Raw genomic sequence first — 25,151 nt, 5'->3', positions numbered from 1 at the left:
TGAGGAAATAGATATTCTGTAAGTGTGTCTCCTTCAAAACTGTTCTACCAGAGTTCATTTGAGAATATATTAACCAAATTTGGTTAGTACCTAATGAAATATATAAATTTGAGTGGAATTTTACATGGCAGACATCCAGGGATGGGGATTAAATGATTCTCAGGTTCTGAGTGCTTTCTTTAATATTAACCTACTCTTTGGAGTGCACTTTTACTTTGTCATTCAGAGCACTATTTTTGCAAACCCCTTAAAAACCTTTTTGATGCTGGGTAAGCTTGTCATATGCTCATTATTCTTTTGCCTTTGGTTTGACAAGGTTACGTCCTCACTTAGTTGGTGATGGAATGGATACCCACTCAAGTAAAAGAGGTCACGCTACAAGCACACAATTGTGTGGTATTTTTTTTTTTCCATGAGAAACATGCTGACTATCTTTAAGCAAGTGAATCTGATAGGTAATTGAAAAGTAAAAAAAGACTTCTTGAAAATCAGGGTTGCATGGGTGCATAAAAATATCTTAGTATATCATAGAGTATGTTGAAATTACTATCCTTTTGGGTAAATATTGAAGTAAATTATACTTATTATATAAATTAATTTAAGACATTTATATTCAAATTGGGATTGTTATAATAAATTATAGTTTCTCCAGATGAATTGTGTTTTTAATGAGTCAGTTAAGTGTTAGATCTTTGCCATGTACAAATAGCATATATTTTCTTTCATAATGTTTTGTTGCTAGCAGGAATCATTTACATAAAAGAATGCTTAGTGTTGGCATTATATTATTTAACAATAAATCGTCATTAATTGTTGCTTTCTTTGTTAAAGAAACAAAACTCTGATATTAAATTCTTAACCTGAGTTAATGCTATAAAAGTTATTTTGTACTTAAAATGTTTTTTAAATTTTATTTTTTATGAGCAAAAAGCTTTATAGACATCTTTCCTTATATTTTTACACAATTTATAGATTGCTGCATTTTAAAAAATTGATGTTAGTTTGGTAAATATTCATATATGCTTTTAATCCTTGTCAAATAACATCTAATATTTGCTTTTCTTATAAAAGGATCAGTCTGGTTTTAACATAGCTGATAATTTTCATTACTATATTGGAACATCCTATATACTTAAGAAACATGTAATGAATATAGAAATGCATGTCCAAATGTTGAATTTAAAGATAATATAAAATGTATCTAGTCACATTCTAATTGTTTAGACATTGATGTTAATAACAAGTTTCATGATAGATAAGTAGTTTTTGGAAATAGTGCAGTATGATAGATTTATATTTTAAAAAGTTCTAGAACAGTGTTTCATGCATTAAGAATGCATGAAAATATAACACTTTTGCATGTTAAATATGTATTTCAGCGTGCAAATTCTTTCATGATTAGTAGGGTTTATGTAACTTTGTATCTAGAATACTAATGAAAATAATAACAATCCTAGTAAAAATACACAGTTTAACAGACATGAAATGTCTAATAAATAAAGTACAATAAATGTGAGAGTGTACCAAGACAAAAAAGGTGAAAGGAGCCTGATGATATGTGATATAAGGAAGGGTTGAGATAATCTAGGGATACAAAGGCAGAGGATATTATTACCAGAAGTTCCAAGTGGAGAAAAAGTTGTCAGCTTTGTACAAAATATACTGAAACTAGAAGTGTGTGCTGTGATCATTGTTTTGTGTTACTTTGTTTTACTTGGTTAATTAATTAATGAATTAGTTAATTGAGACAGTATCCTAGCCTAACCTGGAGCTCACTATGTAGCCTTGACTGGCCTTGAACTCTTGATCCTCCTACCTTAGCCTCCCAAATGTTGGGATTACAGGTGTGATGTCACCACACCTGGCCTTTTTTTAATTTATTTTTAATGTGTGGGTAAATCTTGCAGTAACCATTTCTAAGAAAAGGTCTGAATATATAATACTGATTCCTTCCTGGCTTGTTGCCAGTAGTGTACTTGGCTTCAGTTGCTGTTACTTATGAGGAAAAGCATTAATAATATGGGGGAAAAATCCCATATGAGCAAATGTACTTCAGTCTTATACTGAAATCTTTTCTACATTTACCAGTTGTCTGTGAGCTAATTCATGTTACAGAAACACATATTGTAGCAAGAGATATTGTTCAGAGCTTCTTGAGCAATGCTGTTTCCTAAAGCATGGAAGCTCTCAGGGAAGGGAGGCAGGCATGTATTGAAATAAGCTTCCTTATATCTCTTTATCTTTTCCTGTCTCTTTTTTTCTGAGAAGAGTTGGTTCCACTGTAGTTATTGTTTAAGCATGTTATTCAGTAATATTAATTCAGGAGGTGTATTTATTTAATTACATCATAGGAACATAGTATCATTTCTATCACAAAGTCCTCAATACTACTGAATATATGTAGGTGGCATCATAATTTCTTAGTGGATTTGTAAGCTAATAGTAGTGATTAAGATGGATTTTCTATACCCTGGAATTGACTTTTTATTAACCTGTGTCATGGCATTACTGCAATGGGCTTAACAAGTACCATTATTTCACAATAAAATATCACTTAACAAGTCCATTGGAATGGAGGCTCTTTCATTATAAATTTCCAAATAATCACATTTAAAATCTTTTAACTTTTTATTTTGAAATAGTAGTAGATCTAAAGAAAAGTTGCAAAACTAGTATAGCTCCCATCTACCTCTCCTAGTGGTATCAGCATTATACACAGCTATAGTACAATTATTGAAACCAAGGAAGTGACATCACTTCAATATTATCTGTTCACCTTAATCATTCACCATTTTTTGACTGATGTCCTTTCCTGTACCAAAGTCATACTCAGCATCTTACATTTAATTTTGTTTTTTATGTCATTTATGACCCCAACACTTATGAAGAACAGTTATTTTCAAGAATGATGCTCAATCCTTAAGAATTTTGAGGCCATCTGTGTTTATTGGAGAGGCAGTTGCTGAGGTAATTACAACTGTGGTATCAGCTGAGTGATATGAACACTTAGGCTGATGGCAACATGGCTAGTGGAGGTGGATAGACAAAGGAGGAGATTGTAGGGTCATTTTTCAGACACAGGTCTTTGTAGTTTCTTGGCATTACATGCTTGGATCATGATTAAAAATGTCCATGGCTTGTAGAAATAAGTCCACTAAGTTAAATTATAGCTGCTAGGAAGCAAGGAGGGGAGAAAGGCTGAAATGTATAGCAGAGGTAGAAGGGAAGGCAGAAGGGCTAGATCACAGATTACACACATTGAACTTTTATAAAGTTTGGAAGTAGAAGATTAGGGTGAGGGGATTCTTATTTAATGAACATTCCCATGCCTATATATGTGTACATATATAGACATGGTACTAAGTTTTCCTAAGTGTGCCATTTTTATTTAATTCTCATTACAATATCTAGAGATATTATTTAAAAATAAAACTCAGAGCAAGTGAATGGTAAGTAAACAGCAAAGCTAGAATATATGTCTAGCTTTTGACCCTTAAAAGTACTGTGTGATATAATAGACACATGTGCTTGCTGAGTGCTTTATATGACTATTGTCACTTCTTAAAATGATAATATTTTGGATATTTTCAGTTAGATAAGTTTCACCTATTTGTTTTTCTATTTTAAATATGGCTTGTGAAAATTTAAAATTACATATGACATTCATTGTATTTCTGTTATACAGTGCTATATTTAAACCTTTTCCCATTACATACTGCTGTTTTCTTGGAGTGTCTCTAAGGTGAATTAACATGACATTTCAAAGTCTGGGATACTACGTCACAAGGCAGACTCCTGAATGTAGGAAAAACACTCAATGGGTTTTGTGAGTATTGGGATGACCAGGTCCAATGACAAAGGGGAAAAGACATTGCAGTCTACAAGAGAGAGAGCACAATTTTTAGTATTTATTGACTGCTTACTATTTTTCAGTCACTGGTCTAAGATTTCTATGTTCATTCTATAATCATTTTCTTAAACCCTTATTTTAAAATAACTCCAAAATGGGTACTGTTGTTATCTTCATTTTATAGATGAGAACACTGAGGCATAGAGAGGTTCTGTAATTTGCTTAACAACAAGGTAAATAAATAGAAAAGCACAGGTTTGAAGTGCCTTATATGATCACATGATAAAGTGAGAACACACAAGGAAGGTATAAGGATAGGTAAAACACCCAAAAAACTAGATAGCATCTGTTGCCCTCAATGCAGAGAAACTAAAGCAGATACTTTAAAGCAACTGAGGCCAATAGGAGAAGGGGACCAAGAACTAGAGAAAAGGTTAGTTCAAGAAGAATTAACTTAGAAGGTAACACACATGTACAGGAAAGCAATGTGAGTCAACTCCCTGAATAGCTATCCTTATCTCAACTAGCAAAAACCCTTGGTCCTTCCTATTTTTGCTTATATTCTCTCTTCAACAAAATTAGAGATAAGGGCAAAATAGTTTGTGCCTGGTAGCGAAGGGTTAGGGGGGGATAAGGGAGGGTGGGGGGAAGGGGGAAGAAATGACCCAAACATTGTATGCACATATGAATATAATAAAAAAAGAAAAAAAAAGACAAAACAAAGTTGTGTTCTTAACCATCATACTGTAACATCTCTACGTATGTGGTATGTTGGTGGGGCCAAGCAACTTATCCATTCTTGGCAAAGAAGTCATATAGGCCCTGGTATGTCTACATATCTCCTAGTCAAATTCCTAATATAGTAGTTTCTAAAATAGTCTCTTTATTAATAGCAATAGTACTTTATTATGAATATACAGTACAATTTCAACAGTTGGTATGTGATATGCTAACCTCATTGCCACTTTCTGACAGATGGCCAAGGTGATGACTACATCTCTAGCAGTATGGAGATTTGAGCCAGGGAAATAGATAAAATAAAATAGAGCCTTTTGGGGAGAAAAGAAAGAAAGAAAGGTTCTAGTTCTTTTGTGTCTTGAGTACTTGTAAATCTTTAAAGGTCCCTTGACCTACCAAGGGAAATTAATTGGAGCCTGCTAAAAAAAGGAAATTCATGTTTTGGAACAGATGCCCAGAGCAGTGATAATACTGAATAATGACCTATAATTGTACTAAAAGTCAGTTGTCAGTTGAGTTGAGAAAATATAATTGTGTATATTTATCTATTCTAGCTATACTCAATCTGAATTTTTTATCTATAGCCAAGTATTTTTTCTGAGCTTGTAGGTAATATTGTACATTTTAGGAGTAGACAAAAAGACTGTGACTTTGAAGAAAGACTTTTGTAGGTGGGATGAAGTGTCTAGGCTTCAATGTTTTTTAAGGTAACAATAAAATGTTGACAAGCGAAATCATCTGTTGCTTTTAATTTTAAAGAGAGATGTAGTTTTTGGGATTTTTCAGTTACCCATAGTAATTGATATTCATTACTGGGTGTATTTACAAATGACACTTAAAAGTGAGGTAGTATAAATATTGTTGCTGTTATTTGATTTTTAAAATGTTATTCATAGGCATACAAAAAATCCTTAGGGTAGACCTTAATAGCAATTTGTTTCCTTGAGTAGGATAAACTGCCTACACAATGTTTATACATTTAATTATACAATAAAACATTTTCTTAGTTCAGAGACAAATTATATCTTAAAAATGTTTCAGCGATCATAAATTTCAATTTTGAATTACTGAGATTTTTATCATAATACAACTGTAGGAGATACCTGTAGCTTCTGCTTATCCCATTTTATAATTCTTATAGCCTGTGAGAACTACCTAGAAATTGTCAATTAATAAAGTACAGGCAACAGTCTATGAAATATTGGATGCTATGTTTACTTGTGCTAACAACAACAACAGCAAAAAACCAAGTACAAGAAAGCATTTATGAAGGAGCTGCAAATACATATTATCTGTTATATGTAAGGAGTCAGACTGAGCCACTGAGGAGTAACATTTTGAATATGAGTTTAAACAACAATTCCAACAGAAAATTAAGATTTTAGAGCAGCAAGTACCTTTGGTTTCAAGCAGAAAATATGACACAAGTTAAAGTATCCTATCCAACTTATCTTAAATACTTTGGAACCAATAGAGTACAGAGCTGTAAATAGGCCACTAAGATCAATTAAGAGCTGATTTGTACTTCCAGCTCTAGTTTATTTGAAATTAAGGCCCATGCTGAGAAAAATGAGAAACTGCATTAAAAAAATTATTTAAAGCCAGTTGCCAGTGGCTGATGCCTGTAATCCTACATACTTTGGAGGCAGAAATAAGGAGAATCACAGTTTGAAGCCAGCCCATGCAAGATTGTTTGTGAGACCCTATCTTGGAAAAAACTCATCACGAAAAAGGCTGGTGGAGTGGCTCAAGGTGTATCCCTGAGTTCAGACCTCAGTACCACAAACAAACCAACCAAAAAAAACAACCAAAAAAACCCCCAAAACCCTAAAGTCATTTCAGCACTACCAAGGGATAAAGATCTCAGAGTGGAGGGAAACACATTGAGATGGGCCCTACTTTGTACCTTGGTTCTGTCAGTCTGTAAACAGCACAGACATTAGGCTAAGAAGCCAGGTAGTGGTAGCAAGATGGTGAGATGCTGAGCACAGTTTTTGTCAGTTTCACAGAGTTGGGGAGTCAGAAACTAGAATTTAGGGAGGAAAAGAGACCCTGATAAAACATTCCAGGTTTTTAACTGGAACACCTGAAGGGCTATATCTTAGGAGTTAGGGAACTTAGAAAAATTGAAATGCAGCCTCTAATGAGCTCAATCTTGATTTTAAAGTGATGTGCCTTTACTTTAACTGTCTGTTAAAGAAGAGCTATTGTGAAGAGTTTCTGTAAAAAAATTTTGTGCACAACACCTGATATTTAATAAAAAATTATACCATATACATCAGAAGTCAGGATCAAGAAAAAACAAAATAAAACAATAAATGATAGACGTAACTGCATAGTGATCCAGATAATGGAATGATAAGATTTGGGCTATAAAATAATTAATATATTAAAAAATTGATGTAAACATGGATAATTTCATCAGAGAATTAGAATCTATAAAAATAATTCAAAGAATTTCTGGAAATGAAAACTTCTATAACTGCAAGTACTTAGAAGAAGAATTTAATAGCAAATTAGACACAGATGGGAAGAGAATTAGTGAACTGGGTAATAGTTCAGTTAGAAATTATATAGAGCAGAATATGAGGGGATAAAAGAATAACGAATAGTGTAATTGTGAAAAAAGGCTGACTTCCTAGATGGAATGAGGAAGAAGCAGTATTTAAGTAGATAAAGATCAAGAATCTCCCTAAACCAAAGAAAGACATCAACCCACAGAGTAAAGAAGCACCAAAAACCCTATTGGGATATATATGATTAAGACCTCATTTTAGGGCACATGTTAGTCAAACCACTGAAAACCACAGTAGGAGAAAAACCTTAAAACAAAAAAAAAGAGACATTATCTTCAAAGAAGAAAAAAGGTAGCTGACATTTCCACAGATGGAAGACAGCAGAGAATGACATGTTTAAAGTGGTAAAATAAGAAAAAAATCTCTCAAACTAGAATTTTTTGTACCTATTGGAAATATTCTTTAACATGAAAGAGAGATGCATTCTTTTTTATACAAGCCACCAGTACATTGTCAATTATCATACTGAACTTTATTTGCAGAGCAAATTCAAAGTGTTATGAATTTCAAGATGACGATTTCAGAGCATTAAGTCCAAGGATAGGGCCCTTCTGAGCCCAGGCCTACATGTGATTATAGCAGTCCTATGCCCGGGACCCGGTACTGCTCATGGCTATAGGGGTTGACATTGACTGGATGAATCAGAGCCATTCCTAGAAATGAATATATAATACCTATATTTTTTAGGGGAAATGTAATTTTTTGTTGGATTTTGATCTGTAACGTCTCTTTTTTAAAAAAAATTAAAAATGAAGATGGAGTTGTTGGAAGCTGGACATTACCAAGAGTGTTGCATGTTTTTGAAGTTAGAGTCCAAATTGATTGGAATATTTTTAAAGATGAGCCACGTTGGCGTATTAAACACATTCTAGAACAGAAAAGGAGACTTTGAATACCAGGGCTTTATGGTTAAAATAATCTTGCTCATCAAGATTATGTCTCTGGTTGAAAATATTGAAAGTTAAAAGTGTAGAAATAGGTAGGTAGATGTTTTACAGAAGGATGAATGCAAAATCCTTTCCTATGTGTTTAAAATTATTTAAAATAAGTTACAGAAATTTTACACTTCTTCATTCTTTCTAATTTATTCTGGGAATATTTTTTTTTGATTCTTGATGGTTAATCTTTTTCCTGGTTATCTTTATCTTTCTAATCAACTTAAGCTGCATTTCCCAGCAAAAAACATTCTGCCTGACTCCATATTCTGTTTCTTAGTTTAGGTCTAAAATGTGGAAGGGATCTCAAAACTAAATTTATATATAAGTTTCTCTGATCCAAGGGCAGAGGTTATTCTCCCATTTCCCTTTTTCTTTTAGAAAAAAAGCACTGTGTTTGGTGAGTGGAAATGATAGTTGCTGGAAAATGTCTTTGACTGATAGAAAGCGAAGGGCCTTGAAGTGACAACCACTGAATCTTATCAGTGCTTTGGAGCTTAGGAGAATGGTTCTAAGAAGAGAACAAGAATATCTTCTTCAAAAAAACATTATTTGCATTCATGAGAATTCTTAATGACCCGTATTATGGAAGGTTACTTTTTCGCATAATCTAGTGACAGGTTTACTCACACTCAGAGGTCACATTAATATTTACTGACGGCACAACTGTAGGTTTCACTTTATTAAAAACTGTATGGATGTTGAAATTGCTGACAGAGAAGCTGGCTCAGTTTGATTTGGCTATGGATATGATAATTATATGACTTTCTGTGCTTTTAGAGGTTATAAATTATGTTGAAAAGAGTTGTATACTTGGATTGTTGAAAAGCTACCATAGAGTATCATGGCAATACAGTAGGAGACATTTCAGTGTGACTAGTAACTCTCACATAAATTTCACCATATTATTAAATAAGAATCATTAAAATGTTCTTGGTTTATTAAAAATTCATTATTCTATTAGAGGATCTTTGAAGAGCAATAAGAACTTGAAGAAATAATAGGAAAGCTTTGGTAATAGTGACAGTGTGTTAATTGAGTTGAAAGAAGGTAAAGATTATATAACAGAATGTATCCAAATTTGGCAAAAAAGATTTGTTATAAATCAAAAGGAAGAATCAGTTAATAAAGAAAGAGGCCAATTATCATGAAGGAGGGGGTGTATTTAATGATTCTAAATGAAAGGTTAAACTGCTTGGGTGAATTTCAGTTTAACAAAAAGAAAGAAAAGTAGTATGGATAATTAAGCAGTAACAAGATCATACCAAAAAAAATCAGAAAACTGCCTTGGGTGTTAGGGGAATATTGGATAATGAACTTATCCTCCTGCAATTATCTTTGAATATTCACTTTTGCTCTAAAAATGGGGAAAATGATGTTTTTAGTTATTAAGGAGGTATGATTCTTATGACCCTGTGAACCTTGAATTGTGGGAAGATTTTGGTAACTGTTTCCAGAATCAATGTAAGATCTAATTTTGTATGACCTCTGTGCTAATGACCAGATAGAACAGTAACCAACATAATTAAATTCAGAGACAATTCCGAATTTATAGATGGCATGAATAAGTATTTGGGTTTAGCTTCTATGATACTATGTTAAGGAAAAGGTCATCTGATATATGCAGAAATATCCTTCATAATTGTGGGGTTTCTTTTGTCACTAATATTCTTATAATTAGGTTGGCTTGTCTTTTGTTAGGTATTGTATCAAATTCAGTTCTGCAGTGTACATTAATGCTTAAAAGCAATGCGAAAATCTTCTTTTCAACATGCTAGCAGCTTTGCCATAGGTTAATTCTGACAGGCACTAACTCAAGAGCACGATCATGTAATGTAGTCAAAAGATTTGGACCAGATACTGGGTTCACTTTGGCACTAAGGGACTTGTGTTAATTAACTTGTCAATTAACAACTGTGGATCAGTTTTCATTTTTAATAAAATAAAGGGATTGCATCTGATAACTTCCCAAAAACCTTTAATTTGAAAGTTCTTTTCTCTGGTTGTTTTATTTTCCACATGCATAAGTTAAATTTATTTTGTGATGTGTGGTATATTGCAACTTTTACTGAATAATTACATAATTTGTTATATTTAAAAATAGTGACAATTCTTTGGCAAGTATTTTTTAAATGCCTATTTTGTGTGTAGAACAAGCCACTAATGATACAGTGTAAAAGTAACAGAAAGACAAAGTACCTCTCTTCATGGAATTTATTATTCTGCTGGATAGTTGTATGTTAAATAAGACAAATTTAAAAATGAACATTTTTGAAACTTGTCAAAAATATGACGTGTGCCACGTGTGGTGGTACATGCTTGTAATCCCAGCTACCTGTGAATGGAGACAGGAGGATTGAGGTTAAGGCCAACAAAAGTATAACACAAGTATCTGAAAAAAAAAAAAAAACTGAATAAAAAGAGCAAGGGACATGGCTCAAGTGGTAGAGTGCTAGTGGAAGCGTGAGTCCCTGAATTCAAACTCCAGTACCATCCCCCTTCAGATGTGGCATGTGAGTATATCAGTAGAGAAACTTGATGTTCAATAAATCAGCAATTGTGTCAGTCATGGTACAATGACGAGTATTGGTTCCCAAAAGTAGTTACAGCACCTCTTCCCATTCCACATTCAGTGACTTCATGTTGCTAACTTCAAATCCACCATGGTGTGAGTATTTATAGCATGAAAATTGGCAATTACTACATATCACTGTTTTTAAAAATTAATTATTTCAATAATTTATTTTAATTAATTTTTTTCCAGTGTAGGGAGGGCCTTGTACACTCTGGGCAAGTGTCTACCACTGATCTGTTCTTCCTAGTTATCTCTTTCCCCCTGTGAAGTTAGCTTGTTTAATAGTATACAGTGGCATATGTTTAATAGCATAGAGTTGTTAGGTGGTACAGAAGAAATGACAAGTGTAGTTTCTACTCATGGGTGTCATGATCAAAGTAGAGGTGAGGTCTACATGATGTACAATGAATTTATATTCATATGACACAGAAATAAATGACTTATCGAAGTTAGAGGGGATAAAAGATAAATAGGTGTGAATTGAAATTAGATTTTAAAGATGAGTAGTACATTCTTTACCAGAGAAGAAGCAAGACAGTTTTAGAGACATCATGTACAAAAATTTTGAAGCGGCAAAGAGAGAGAGAGAGAGAGCGAGAGAGCAGTTATGTGGAAGAACTAGTAAATGGTTTTGTTGGCTTTGAACAAGGTGTCTAAACTTAGTGTCATATAAGCATAGCAATGTCTAAATCTCTTATTAGCTTATACCAGAGAAGTCCTAAACCCAGCCAGATTTTCACTAGTAGCAAAATTTGAAGAATGTCATTGCATATTGTGACTTCATCTCGTTCTAATGCTCTGAGAGTTGAAGAAGTAATTCTGTATACCATATTAAAGGTCTATCAAGTGTTGCTCATGGTAAGTATTGCTTAGAGCACTGATTGAATCTACCACTCATGCATATGCAGTTGCATTACCATTAACTGTCAATTGTTCATCACATGAAGTAGGTTGATGTAAATGCCAGTGTGATTCAGTCTGCCAGCATAGAAGGAGCAGTGATTCTCTGTAGCTTTCTGCAAGATTATTCTTTACTAGGAATAGATGACATCTATTCAGCATCTACTATGCAGTGAACTGAAAAGGACAAATATCAATAGGGAAAAATGGGAAAAAAAAATAAAACCTATAGCAAAATTCCCACAAACCTCTTTCAGAATGTGTTGAAACTCAGTTTTAAACACTCCTGGCTCTGTACTTTTAGGCAGTTACAGCAGCCAGTGGGACAGGGGTCCAGAATTGAATAACTTTGGAACAGATGAATACATTACTCTAGTATGTATGTATAGTATGAAAGAGGGGTTACAAATGACAAGGCAAAAGAAAACAGAAGATGAAAACTGAAAAGGCTTCTTTGAAAAGCTGTCACCTTGTGCATATCTCATTTTTTTGCATCACCCTTTAATCCATGTGACACATGTATCTACAGCAAGAAATCCTCAAGCAGAAGCTGATATTCTTTATTCCAAAATAAGAGTATCAGTAATGTCATTTTGGAATACTACTAATAGTTTAATTTTTTAATGTAAATATAGGGTATATAGCCAGAGTAAAATAAACATGCTGTTTTATCAAAAAGTCTTTATTCGTTTTTATTAACACTGTTTTTGAGCAACAGTTCTATAAAGGAAATAACTATCATGATTTGGGCAGTTATCAGGTTATTAATCTACCTCACAAACTTAAAAACTTTGTACAATTTAAAGTAATGTTTAGTTTTCAATTTCACAAGGAAAATTACCATGAAAATAATTTAATTCCTTTCTAATTTAATTTTCTTTGAGACAGGGTCTCACTATGTAGCTCCAGCTGATCTTAAGTTCTCCATTCTCCAGCCTCAGCTTCCCCAGGGTAGGATTACAAGTATGTTCCACCGTGCTCAGCTTTGCTTATTTTATTTTATTTTATTTTTACAGTTGTTTTGCATGGGAAGAATAAATAGGTTTATAGTAGCCTGGAGTGTTAAAGAATTTATAGCCAAAGATTTTGATTTTTTAAGTTGTTGTATTGGGGGTACCTTGTGACATTTACCCAAGTTCTTTTAATATATCATAGTTGAATTCACCCCCTCCATTATTCTCTTTCACTCTGCCTCTCATTCCTGGAATAGTTTCAACAGGTCTCATTTTTCCATTCAAGTACATAGTATTTCATCTATATTCACCCTCTTACACTTGATTGGTTTTAATTGTGGATGATTCTGAATCTGTGGTTGATGTTCATCATAATTGTTAAGTGAGACTTTGAGAGTTTTTTTTTTGGATAAGTAGTTCTTTAAATCTTGCCAGAATTTGAAATACAGTACATTATTGTATGCTGTAGCCACACTTTCAACTTTGTAACTTTTAGCTTCCTTTAGTGTTATGAGCACCATAAGGAATTACTTATCATCTTAAGTGGCAGATAACACAAGAGTTGGAAGTAAATTCTTTGAACTTCTCTAAATATGTTCTTTCATGATTACTTTTTTTTTTAAAAGAGATAAATGCTCATGTGGATGAGTATTTTATCCTTTTTAAAATTAGTGTGGAATTAGATTGAAATAAATTCAGAGTATATGCATGCTCAAAGAAAAACAACTACAATAAAACAAAACTTACTCTATGTTTATTGAGGCCACAATTTTAAGATATTTGGGGTTATATTGTTTTATAAATAATTTTATTGAATGTGGAATAAAACAATAGCTATATGAGTTGAATTAACATATTATTATTATTACTCTTTTTTGTGTCGTACTGGGGATTGAACTCAGGACCTCATACTTGCTAGGCAGGTGCTCTACTTCTTGAGCTACACCTCCAGCCCTTTTTGCTTTTAGTTAATTTTGAGATAGGCTCTCATTTTTATGCCCTTGTCAGCCTGGACTGTAACCCTTCTGTTTGTGTTTCCTGATGTAACTGGGATTATAGGCCCAGCCATTGATTGATACGGCGTTTTGTGAACTTTTTGCTTAGGTTGGTTTCAAACTGCAATCATCCCAGTTTCTTCTCCCAGGTAGCTAGGATAACAGGTTTCAGCTACCATCCCTAGCCAACATTATATTTTAAAATTTAAACTGAAAAATTTCCTGACATTTTAAAGGGTAGAAGAGAGGGAAAACCCATGAATTGGGTTCTAATTTGGGTTTTGTTTCTAATTAGGCAGGTGACCTGAATAAGCTATGTAATCATTTAGGACCTTCTTTTCTTTATTTTCTTTCTTTTTTTTTTTTTGGTGGAACTGGACTTTGAACTTAGGGTCTCACACTTGCTAGGCAGGCACTGTAGCACTTGAGTCACTCCTATAGCCCTTTTTGATTTATTGCTTTTTAGATTGGGTCTTGCATTTTTGCCTGGGCTGGCCTGGACTGTGATCCTCTTACTTATATCTCCCAGTAGTTGAGATTAAGGTATGTGCCACATATCTGTTCTCTTTCTTGCAATGAGGTCTTGCTAACTTTTTGCCTGGGATGGGCTCAAACCATGATCCTTCTGATCTTTGCCTTCCAAATAGCTGGAATTATAGGCATGAGCCACTGTGTCTGGCCAGGATCTTATTTTCTTAAACTAAAATCATGAAGTTGTCCTGGGTGGCTTCTTCTTAAACTTCTATCCTAATGTGATATGTAAGGACTGGCTCTGCTAAACCTCTGAATTCTGTTCTTGTTCTAGTCTTGTATTTATTTCGTAGTTCAATAATGTTTAACAGAAATACAATGTGAGTCATTTATGTAATTTTAAATTGTCTGGTCTATGTTAAAAAAAAATGAAAAAGAGCAGTTGGGACTGTAGCTCAGTGAGACAGTGCTTACCTGGCATGGGTGAGGCCCTTGGTTTGATCCCTAGCACCAACAAAAAAATGTGAAATAGGAACAAAATTAATTTTAATCATTTATTTCTTTTAACCCAATGTATCCAAGACATTATTTCCACATGTAATTAATAAGAATGTTTGTAAGATTTCTTTTTACATTTTTTGAAACACAAAAGGTTAAAAATCTAGTGTGGGTTTCTTATAGCATATTTCATTCTGGATCAGTCACATTTCAAGAGTTCAGTGGCCCCATATGGCTTGTGGTACCTGAATTGACCTTGTTGCTGACATCATGGACTCCTCATATTTCTACCATGAGTCAAATTTAGAAACTTTAGAGCCCCCTTTAGTTCTTTTTGTTTTCTTCCTCTCTTCTGTCTTATAATGGCAGTGATTTGCGTCCTCATCGTCTCAAGAGTTACAGCTTAACTAGTATTTATTTCATTTCCTTATTTCCAAACATCTGGAAATAGTAGCCAGTGAATTCTCATCAACTCCTTAAGTCATTTGCTCACTTGGCTCAGTGAAATCAGACTTTTGTCTCTAATATTATATAGAAACATCTTGGAAGTATTTCCAAGTCTTCTCATTGCTAAGTCTAATGGTCACAATATGAAGGTTTGTAGATCTTTGCAGAAATGGAAATTGTGATAATTTTCTCCTTGATGCTTTATTGTCCGTTATGTATTTTGTACATCTTTCTTGTTTCTCTCAGCTTTGTCTTTTCCTTTCTTCGCACTCTTCTTTTTTCCTTTGCCCACTGTTGTTGACTGCTTGCCTACTTGCCTCATTTCAGAGCACCATGCTTATATTGCTTAGCTTTCTATTGCGTATCATCTGTGTGATGATATTCTGCAGATGCTTTAAACTCAACCTAGCATTCTCAATACCAAAGTTGTTTTATTCTCTGGTTATTGTATTGATTCTTAGCATCATCATATTTAGTCAAAGTCAAAGTTAGACTTCATCTTTTATCTTTAACTTCTTGGATTTTCTTGCCACTTGCCTCAAATTAGATAGTCTTTTGGGGTTTACCTATTACATACCTATTAAATATTTTTCTTTTTGCAATTTTATAGTCTAGGTATCACATTGGTTGCTTTTTCATTGATTATATTTCATCTACTACATTTCCTTATTGTTATCAGAATTATTTTCAACATGATCTGTATACTATTACTTTTCTGGTTAGAACTTTTCCAGATTCTGTTTTCTTATTGCATTGCATATGAGTCCAAGACTATTTTGTTTTTATGTCTAAACAACTTTGCTTATATTTGCCTTTCCTATAAAAACCTTTGAGGCTAAAAATATATTTCAAATGATGAAATTTTAGGCTTCTTGCTGGGTATTGGAGGAAAGTAGCCATCAAGTATGGATAGTGTGACCTGTAGAGTACTTTGTATCAGTAATAAACAGTGTGTTTATTGTAATACCCATGACTAGGTCATCAAGCAGATTTCTTTAGTTTCTCTGTAAAAGAATCCCTGTATAGATGTTTCAGTACCTGGGAAGCAAGAGTTGAAATCATCCTGGTCACAATGAATGATATACACATTATTTACAGATACACTTTTTGTACTTGGAAGCCAATATAGAGAACTATCTTGGTTAAGCTGTGTAGCTCAGCTGACTTAGAGGAAAACAATAGATCTCCTGAGGTAACACTAATGTAATTCTGGCAGTTAGTAGATCTAGTTGGGGTGAGAGTGACTTTAATTGTTACCTATTTCTTAATATTTTTACATTTAGTTGTCTCCTGGCCTCCTTATTCTGTTAGCATATTTCAATTGGATGAGATGTTAATTTTTCATAATGCAAGGATTTTCTCTCAGCCAAATCCTGTTATTATTAACCTCATATGCCTCAGCTGCAATAGGCTTCCCTTAGGCAACATCCATCAGTGCTGTAAAGGAAAAGGATAATTATTAATTAGAGTATGTTACTTCTTAGAGAACTGTAATATGCTGTAATATGCTGAGGAAATGATTTTTTGCTTCAACTTCCTGAGTGTTTGTTTAAAATCTAGTTGCTTAATTTGAAAGAAAACTAGAGGTCATAAGCAGCAATGAATAAATTGTCAACAGAAATATTTTGCATATAGTAGGAATGTTTTGCCCTATCCTCAAAAAAGAAAACATATTTAAAATGGTAATTAACCTTGCCATCTCTGTAATTCCAAGGAAGTCTACACATGAACTCAGGATCTGGCATATTATTTTCGATGTAAACATCAGCCGTTCTTGAACATTCATTATGTAAAATCACTTGAATTGTGCTTAAGTATGAGCAGTGTGACTCATTAAAGTAGGAGCAAAAGTAAAAAATTGCAACTGTAACAAAATATTCCCTTTAAAATGAACACCATCTTTTTTTTTTAATAGAATTGTGTATATTTCTAAGCCATATATACAATTAGAAATTTTAAAACTAAGAGTATTGGGAGGCATACTGTGTCAGGAATCATTCTACACTCTTCATTTGATCTTCCCAATAGTCCTGTGAGACAAGACTATTATAGGATGAGGAAACTGAGGCATCTGGAATTGGTAACTCATCCAAGATCAAACAGGACTGTCGCCCTTCTGAGGCCACTCACTCAACCTCTTGACTCTTCTAATCAGTGATTTAGTCTGCCTGTCAGTCAATCTGGTTTCATGCTAATGAACTTTAGAAACACTTAATTTAATTTTATTTTTTTTGAGATTGGGCTTGATGCATGGGTGTGGCGTACTTAGCCGACAGAGGTCCTTGTTCTCTACACATTAATGAATTAAAGATAGAAAACTCCACCAAGATAAAAGCAAGAAAGGTTTATTTGCCAAAACTCCACCAAGGTAAATGCAAGAAAGGTTTATTTGCCAAAAAGAGAAAGTAAGGTCTGCTCTTAGTGTCTTGAGCTACAGTTCTGGACCACCCCCCCCTGCCCAGGAAGGGAGGCTCTTTTTATTCTCCTTGTCAGGTTCTGTGGTTCTTTATCTCACCAGGGCAGCAGTTCTTGGGCTGTCTCTCCAGGCCAGCTGTTTCTGGGCTGGGACTCGCAGCTTTCTTAGAAGCAGCTCTTCCAAGATTCTGGTGATCTTTATCTCAAGTCTGCCATTCTAGCTCTTCTTTCAGGCTCACTGTGTAGCCCAGGCTGGCCTCGAACTTGTGATCCTCTTGCTTCAGCCTCCCAAGTGCTGGGATTACAGGTATGTGCTACCATACCTGCTTAGAATCTTCTGTTCTTAACTTTATAGCTAGTAGTCTTGTTTCTAAGGTCAACCTTTTGTGAGATTGAGGTATTTTTAATGTATTGATTAATATGTGCTTATGAAAATATAATAAATGTATCTATCATAAAGCCATTTTATACCCTAACAATAATCACTTCTTATTTGGTATAGATATTATTATAGCTGTGATATACTTGTGTTAAATGAATTTTTAAAATGGGTTTCTTGTTTTGTTCATTTCTTTTTTTTTTTTGACAGTATTGAGGTTTGAATTCAGGGCCTTACGCTTGCTAGGCAGGTGCTGCACCACCTGAGCCACTTCCCTAAACCATTGTTTGTTCATTTTTAACTTAAAAAGAAGACTTATGGTTTGCAAAGATCAATGAGTGTTTCCTTTCTCAGGTTCTTCTCCAACTCCCCACCCTTTCCTAAAAAGCTACTGAGTCTGATAAGTTTTCATGTCCTTTTGTGTCATGTCTGGGCTCAAACACTATCTCTTCTCCTCTACAAATTAAACAAACCAAGCCCACACATCTTGGGAGGAAAATCATTACTGAAGGGCCATATCTCTGGCTGAAGGAGGAATTTGAGGGCTGTCTTTGGGGAAATGGTTGGGAGTGAAGAATCTAATACATAGCCAGGAATGGCTCTGGTAGAGGGGTAGGGGACTGATGAAAACCAGTCTTGTCTGACAGCAAAGTCATTAAAGATAAGTTGTAAGCAAATAAAACTCCTGAGGATTTAAGATGTGTTGCCAGATGTGGATCAGAGAGTCAGGTATACTAAGAATGACAGATCCTCTCGAACTTTGGACACTAGATAGTTTGGATAGCAAAAGTTAAAGAGTTGGCTGTGTTTTTATGTATTCCTAATAAACATCTGATTAGGCAGGTGTGGTCCATGTAAAATGATTGAGGATAGATTGGCATGAAACATAGGTCAAGGGAAAAACACCAGTGGAAAAATTAATACTAGTAGCTAATACGCACAGAATACTTACAATAAGCATTTTAATATTCAATAGCTGACTTAGTTATAAAATTAATATAATTTGACATATATTTCACACAACAATCCTATTATTTGTATACTCTTAATTTTATGCTCATTTTATTCTTGTATAGAGAGGAAAAGCAACTCTCAGTTTACACAGTCTAGTCAGGGGTGGATACAAAATTCAAATGCAGCCTCCTTCTTCCACAGTCCACACTCCTACCTTCTAGCATATGCTCTCTAGATGAAGATGGAAGTGTGAAGGGGAAGGAGCAAAAGAGTAATAAACATAGATGTGGTAAAGAATGAGGTTTCTTTACCACCCATGACTTCCAGTCTCAATTCAAGGCAGGCATTACTTGAGGGTAAATTTCTGCTTAGAGTTTTGATAAACAATCACACAGATCATCTGGAATTAAGTAGTTCAAATAACTATGGGTTATATTTTTATATTTACTTTGGTAATTTATAAAGCTATATATTTAGAATGTTTATTTAAAACATATAAGGATAAGGATACTTATAAAGATCACTTAATATTAATCCCTTGAGAAGGTACTATTTTTTGGTATATATACTTCCTCTCCTCCCCTCCCCTCCCCTCCTTTCCCTTCCCTCCCCTGCCCTCCCATGGTCTTGCACATACTAGGCAAGTGTTCTATTACCTGAGCCATGCCCTCAGCCCTTTTGTGTTTATTTTGATTTTGAGATAGTATCTTGCCAACTGTGTCCTAGTGGGCCTCAAAGTAATAATCTCCCTGCCTCTTCTTCCTGAGTAACTGAGATTATAGGCATGTACCATCATGCTTGGTGTCAAAGAAAGATACTGATAGATTTTTCCACATTGCAAATGACTGTACTATTCCATTCTTCTCTTAGTTAACTTTTCTTATTACTTAAAAAAAAAGAGAAAAAAAGGATTTATTTAAAAATCTTCTACAAATGCCTTTTTTAATGAAATACAAACAAAATAATAATATAATACCTGTTCTTCTTTCTAACTTGCTAGAATGTTACTTGATTGACCTTAAACTTCTCATTCCTAATAAAGCTTATTCTATTTTCCTCTAGTTCTTGGAATTTGCCCTAAAACTCTTAAAACACCAGTGTGTTTAGCAATATTTGTAGAATATCCTTATCTAATATAATTTAGGTAAGAATAGTTAAAATTTAAGAAACTTAATTTGTATACCTAGGTCTTTGTATATATATTCTATTTGACTTATTTATTGTTTTACAAATATATTGAGTTTGATTTGAGTTACATTTTCTAGGTGAGGGTCTGGCTACTTTTTCTCCTTATACTGCTCCATCTTTATGTCTAGGGTGACATTTCAACTCACATAGCTGAATTTCAAAATGCAACATGTTGCCTGGGTTCTAGTTGTTCTTTGTGCTTGTCCAGTGGTAATTAAAGTAAACTGTAAGTGCACAAACATTTTTACTACTTACTTTCATTTGATAGTGACTGCAATTTTTTGTAATATTGAAAAATTAGAAACAAATGTCCAGTAGAGAAGTAGTGAACTATACTATACTTATTCATAGAATATTATTAACTCATTAGTTTATATTGGAAACAGTTGCCTCATTTTAAGTGTCTGTCTTCAGCAATATTTTAGCATATTATATTGATGTTGTGTAGGTAACATTGTTCATTCTGGGCCTGTGGATTGGCAAAATGGTGAAGATTTTAGATTGTTAGGATTATGTGGGCGGATTAGATGTTCCCAAGTATAAATTTATGTGCAGGGAGATTAGGAGGACTTAGAGAAATTGGAAATTTAAAATTTTAAAAGCTATCAAGTGATTCAAGTAGACATATCTCTAAGGTAACTGGAAATATATGAGTGAATCATGATGAAGGAGAATAAATAATATAGGTAGAGAATGAAAGGGAGGTGGTAGTGTGAGAAAGGAGAAATAGATCCTGAAGAAAGTGATAGACATCAGAAGGACAGAAGAATAAGAAAAATTTGCTATTTTGGGAAATTGTGGAACCATGAGAATTTAGTGACAGGAAATAGAGCAGAGAGGCAAAGGAGATGGAGAATGGAGAAATAATTTTTTTTTGTAATTTAGGATAATTTTCCTGATAATTTACTACAGTGTCAGGTTGTTCATTTATTAAAATAGAAAGTATATCATGATATTATGGATGGAATAATAACAATCCATAAAAATTGATCAAAGTTTTTAGTATTTAAAAGTACTTTTAGTTAAAGTCTCCACTGATAGATTATGTGGAAAAAATTTACCTATTTAATAAAAATTTACTCATACAAAGAAAATTTTCTCTTACAAAGAAAGGATTTATACTAACCTGAGCTGGAGGTGTGGCTCAAGTGGTAGAGTGCCTACTTTGCAAGAGCAAAACCCCTGAGTTTAAACCCCCAGGACCACCAAAAAAAAAAAATACATATGTGTGTGTGTGTGTGTATGTGTATACATATATATATATGTATGTGTATATATATATATATATATATAGAGAGAGAGAGAGAGAGAGAGAGAGAGAGAAAGAGATAAAATAGCCAAAAAAAAAAATTTTATTTGCTTATTGAAAAAAATTGTCTCTTGGTATTTGAAGCAGGCTAAATGATTTAACAGTTACAGGAAAGGCAGAAAAAGGTAGCAAATTTAAGTTTTAAATCTTTTAGATAAAAATATCTAGGTCATATGGTTCAGTTAAGAAACTCGGTGATTTATATGCTATTTCTTGAAGCAAGTAATGGACCTAGTGAACATTTCTGCTATGTCACAGATATTTTATATGTTTGCTTTAAGGGACAAATTAGTGACATTTAGAGACTTTACAGTAACTTTGTGGGAAGAAACAGGCATTTGTAGTGAGAAAAGTATCATTTTGCGATGTTCAAAAGATGTATGTTACAGACTAATAAAATGTAACAGTGTCTTGTATACCTTGAAGGGCTGCCGTGGCAATTGTGTCTGTATAGATCTCCTTTATCCTCAAAACCTTGTAGTTTTAAATTGGTAGAAACAGTGCCCTTAGTCAGGCTATGGTTGGAATATATTTGAATTTCAGTTTATGCTTTATATATTCTTTTCTGAGAAATCTAACTGTTAAGGCTTCTGCAGTTTCTTTTTCTTTCAATACATCATGAAAGGCCATTATTAAGTCAAACTTAGCAGGAGATCTACTTGATAAGTATTTAGAGTATTAGGTTTTTAATTAGCTGAAGGTGTTAGAGATCATCTACATTTCACCTCACTTTTGCATATGAAGAATTGGAGACATAGGAGAATTAAGTGTTCTGTTGCCCCCCAGAACCTGGCTACCTGACTTGCACTATTGTATATTTTCAGTAATCTCTGCAATACCTAATGTTACACTATCAGTTCTAAAATGTAAATGTTACTCAGATACAGAATTAGTTCATTTTCTCATTTATAAAAATTAATCCACTGTTCTTTTGGTTTGTTTAAACATATTTTGCTTGATATAAACTCTAGTTCAATTCTAGTTGAATAGAAATGCTGAAACTGAACATCCTTATCGTGTTATTGCAAAAGAAAACGTTTACTCATTAGCTATGATGCTTGCTGTAGGTGTTTTGTATATCTTCTTTATTAGTTTGGGGAAACTCTCCATTGTTCTTTGTTTTTCTGAAATCAGGAATAGATGTTGGAATTTGTCAAATACTTATCTATTGAGATGATTATGACTTTTATTTTTCTAGTTTATGAATATAGTGAAATATTTATTGCTTTTCAAATGTAAGTCCAACCTTATATGTCTGGATGAAATGCTATATGGTTATTATATATTTTCCTTTTCATGTATTGTATTTGATTTGTTAAAATTTTTTATCTATGTTAATCTTAATATTATCTATAGTTTTTTTATAATACCTTTATCTTGTTTGAGTAGAATTAACATTTATTATTCTCCAAGTCTTTAGTATAATTCATCAGGTATAAAAGATTTTTTTTACAAATAAATATTAATAAATATACTTGAAATAATAAATAAATAGTAGAAAACACAAGTTAACTATTTCTTCATAATTGCTCTTCAAAGAAATTGTTCAGCTTATCTGAGTTCCCTTATTTTTAAAACACATTTTAGATATTTTTTGATTCAACCTCTTGCTTTGTGTTATCTCTTTTTTTTCTCTCCTGATCTGTCTAACAAGAGGCTCACCAGTTTTCTCATTTGTACAATACAACTAACTTTTGGTCTCAAAGATTTTTTGTTTTCCATGTCTGGTATTCACTGTTTTCTGTCTTTTAGTTGCCTTGATTTAATCTGCTCTCTCTTTCTAGTTTTTTTTTTTTTTTTTGAGATGGTACTGGAGTTTGAACTCAGGGCCTTGTGCTTGCTAAATAGGCACTCTACCACTTGAGCCACTCCACCAGCCCTCTTTCTGGTTTCATAAAGTACAATATGAGGTCATTGACTTAAATATTTCCTGTTCTTTCTTTATTATAATAGTTGTATGTGGGGGAGTCATTGTGACATTTACATATTTGTTATTCATAAAGTGATTACCTCTGCTCATCTGTTCCAGGGTATTCCCTATTCTTTCCTGTCATAGTTTTAGATCTTACATTATGATCTGTGATCCACTTTGAATTGATACTAGTACAAGGTGAGAGACTTGAATCTAGTTTCAGTCTTCTACAGATAGATATCCAATTTTCCCAGGTCTTTTGTGCTTCTATGTGAACTTTAGGATTGATTTTTCTATCTCTGTGAAGAATATTATTGGAATTTTGATGGGGATTTCATTGAAGATATAGATTACTTTCAGTAGTATGGTCTAGGTTACTTTCAGTAGTATGGTCATTTTCACAGTATTGATTCTGCTGAGCAATGAGCATACGATGTCCTTCCATCTTCTAATGTCTTCATTGATTTCTTTCCTCAGTGATTTGTGGTTTTCATTGTATAGGTCTTTTGCTTCGTTAATTCCTAGGAATTAAAAAATTTTAGATTTTATTGTGAATTGTATTGTTTTTCTGATTTCTTTCTCAGACTGTCATTATGTAAGAAATGTTACTGATTTTTGTGTACTGCTTTTGTATCCTGCTACTTTGCTGGATGTGTTTATAAGATTTAAGGGTTTTTTTTTTGTGTGTGGAGTTTTTAGGGTCTTTCAGGTATAAGATCATACCATCTGCCTTCTTCCTTCTCTATTTGAATCCCTTTTATTTCTTTCTCTGGTCTTAATGCTCTGGCCAGGAATTCCAGTACTACACTGAATGAGAGTGGGGAGAGTAGACACCCTTGTCTTGTTCCTGATTTTGAGTAAATGGTTTGAGTTTGTCCCCATTTAGTGTGACAGTGGCTGTAGGATTGTCATATTTAGCCTTTATAATGTTGAGGTGCATTTCTTCTATTCCTACTTTCCTCAGAGCTTTTTGTCGTGAAAGGATATTAAATTTTGTTGAAGCCTTTTTCTGCATTTATTGAGATGATGATGTGGTTTTTTTGTCTTTGATTCTGTTTATGCATATTACATTTACTGAAGTGTATGTTGTACCATCCTTGCATTCCTAGGGTGAAACATGCTTGAGCATGTTGTATGATCTTTCTAATGTGTTGTTGGATTTTGCTAGCAAGTATTTTATTGAGGATTTTTGTATTTATGTTCATCAGGGATACTGACCTGGTATTAGTATTAGGGTAGTACTGGATTTATAGAATGAGTTTGGTAGTATTCCTTTCTTTTGTATTTTGTGGAATAGTTTGATGAGCATTAGTGCTGGTTCTTAAAGTTCTGGTAGAATTCAGCAGTGAATCCACGTGGATCTGTGCTTTTCTTTGTTGGAGGTTCTTAGTAACTGTTATAGATCTGTTTAAGTTGTTTATGTCCTCTTAGTTCAATTTTTGTGGGGTATATATGTGAAGAAATGTATCTTTTCTTTATTTTCTAGTTTTCTGGAGTATAGATTTTAAAATATTCCTGTATGATCTTCTGAGTTTCATTGATGTCTCTTGTATTATCTCTATTTTTATCTCTGATTTTATTCATTTGGATCTTCCTTCTTCTTTTGATTAATTTGGCTAAAGGTTTGTCAATCTTATTTATTTTTTCAAAGATCCAGCTTTTTACTTTATTGATTGATTATATCATTCTTTTAGTCTCCAATTCATTGATTTCTCCTCTAATTTTTATAATTTCTTTCCATGTACTACTTTTGTGGTTGGTTTCTTCTTATTTTTCTAAAAGAATGAGGTGCATCAATAGATTTTTTTTTTTTGAGATCTCTCTAAGTTTCTGATGTAAGTGGTCATGACTGTAAACTTCCCTCTTAAGACTGCTTTTGCTTTGTCCCACAGAATTAGCCCGCTGTTGATGTAGTTTCAGAAACTCAGCAAGGGTGGTTGGTAGTCAAATGAAGAGAATGCCAATGAAAGTTCCTAGTCAGAGATCTCCTGTCTGTAATGCAAGTAGTGTTTTGGAGTCAAAGGTCCTGGGATTCAGTTTTCACAATGTCAAAATC

General features: G+C 33.5%; 1 protein-coding gene and 1 long non-coding RNA gene across 7 annotated transcripts in view; both read left to right on the top strand.

The window, feature by feature from the left end:
* The window catches only part of Immp2l (inner mitochondrial membrane peptidase subunit 2), a 930,480-nt gene that overhangs the window by 88,955 nt on the left and 816,374 nt on the right, over positions 1 to 25,151 (top strand). The window lies entirely within an intron of this gene.
* On the top strand, positions 12,485 to 22,065 carry LOC141420688 (uncharacterized). Its single transcript, XR_012445216.1, has 2 exons — positions 12,485 to 17,660; positions 20,003 to 22,065. It is a non-coding gene; the product is annotated as an uncharacterized lncRNA (long non-coding RNA).

This window comes from Castor canadensis, chromosome 2 (assembly GCF_047511655.1).
Source record: "Castor canadensis chromosome 2, mCasCan1.hap1v2, whole genome shotgun sequence".
NCBI lineage: Eukaryota > Metazoa > Chordata > Mammalia > Rodentia > Castoridae > Castor > Castor canadensis.
Note: the sequence above shows the minus strand (reverse complement) of the source record. Positions and strands in the feature narration are given on the sequence as shown.